The following is a 2,101-nucleotide window of genomic DNA, read 5'->3' as shown; positions in this document are numbered from 1 at the left end:
TTGTGAATTAATCATTCTTTTGAGTCAGAACTATCTTTTCAGTGCAAAACGCAAACCGGTTTGAAATTATTCATATTTGTACAAATCGCTAAATAAATCATCTGAAGCGGTTTCTCAGTAAAACAAACAGTATAAATACTTAAGAATACAGAGAACAAACAACATTGGATGAAGTGGATATTCACCAACAAACAACTGAAACAAACGGTTAAGTTTTTGAGTTAACTTTGTGAAAATTCAGCTACAGCTGTGTAAAGCGTGTGTTTGTGTTTGTCTGTTCAGTAAGTTCTGCCCCAAAGTATACACCATAAAAACTGTTGAATCAAGTTTATCTCTATCTCAGCCATGAACTAAACATTTGTATGAGTTTCTTTCTTCTCTTGAGCATAAAAAGATGATATTTTGAAGAATGTTGGTAACCATAGTATGGCAAAAACTTTTATTTTTGAGTTAACTATCCCTTTAATACTTTTTAGAGCTACTTAGCTATACAATTTTTAATAAAACTTATTTAAAAATATATATATTTAGTCAGGATACAGGGCTACTTTTTAATGACTGTCAAAGGAGAAAGATTCATTTTTTCCAGAATAATGTAGTTACATCATCTTACCGATAGGATGAGCAGATAAACCTTGACATCTTGAACACAGCAGGCTAGATCCAGATTTCATTCTTTTTTTTATCATTTAGCTTCAATAGCTCAATCTTTTTTACCAGAAGATCTGATTAAATGCAGTCTGAGAGTGTTGCTGAAACTCAACAAGATGCGTCTGACAGCCTGAGGAGTGGGAAATTATGAATATCTGAAGTTTTTTGCTCAGCTAGAACAGCAAACCTTGAGGCAATCTGAACCAAGCAAAGGCACAGACAAAGCACAGTTGCATACTGCATATCAAAGATCATCTCCTACAATCTATTATTAATCAAGTATCACTGATATAGCAGTGTTTTCTCATTCACCCGTTTGTCTTATGTCCACAGTTTCATCAAAGCACAACCACTTCCAAAATGAACCAAAGTTTGGCTGAAAATCAGTCAAGTGAGAAGCTTTCGGAAAGCTAAGCCTGATCAAGGGTTCGCTCCAAGTTTTTTGTATTTTCCCTTTCCTTTTTGAAGTTTGTAAGGGAGTGTATATTACCCATACAATGTCCCAAGAGAGAATCAGGGTGTGAGCAAAACCCCTAGCGAGCCAATTAAACCTCACAGAGCAAATAGAAAACATAACATCGTATGTGTAACAGTCTCCACAAGGAGTGAATGACTTCAGTAAACTAATAAATGTTTTATCAAACCATTTACACTGTCCGGCTCTATAGAGACATTCTCTCTGTTGCACTACTGAACTTTTCATTATTTTTCTGTTTACTATTCTGGCTGTGTAGACACTCCAAATATTGCTGTGAACATCTGAGCCATTAATCTTGAAGTTGATTGGTGAGCATGATACATGGTTTCTTATCTTATTAAAGTCATAATGGTGGAGGTGAAAGTTTTGCTCCCCCTCCCCACACCTTATCAATCAGTACTCCTAAAAAATAGTTCACCCAAAAATGTATATTTGCTTAAAATGTAAATTTTTCAGCTGTTTGGACTCTCATTCTGACAGCACCCATTCACTGCAGAGGATCCATTGGTGAGCAAGTGATGTGTTCTGATGAAGAAACAAACTCATCTTGGATGGCCTGAGTGTGAGTACATTTTAGTTTTGGGATGGACTATTCCTTTAAACAGAATATAGTAAAAGTTATACAAAGGCTGACCTTTTTTATGTCGTGCATGCAGAAAGACAATTTAATGACTCTTGCAAGCCAGAGGAAATACAGCTTTTCTCCAGAATGCACAGGCCTATGTGAGATATTAGGATAAAATACTAAAAATGTGTTTGATCATATCATATAATCATCTATGCCGTGGAAATAGACATGGTACTTCATTTTAGGCCAAACTGTTGTTCGGTGTGTGGATGACTGATGGTAAAACTAAGGACATTATGTACTGTCTTTACATTTATGTTGAAAGCTGAAGCTCGCGATTATGGAAAGGGGCGTTACATTTCCGACGCGTGCTTGTGGTGTTCGGCCAATCACAATGCACTGGA

This window comes from Sinocyclocheilus anshuiensis, unplaced genomic scaffold (genome assembly GCF_001515605.1).
Source record: "Sinocyclocheilus anshuiensis isolate Anshui unplaced genomic scaffold, SAMN03320099.WGS_v1.1 scaffold840, whole genome shotgun sequence".
Lineage (NCBI taxonomy): Eukaryota > Metazoa > Chordata > Actinopteri > Cypriniformes > Cyprinidae > Sinocyclocheilus > Sinocyclocheilus anshuiensis.
Note: the sequence above shows the minus strand (reverse complement) of the source record.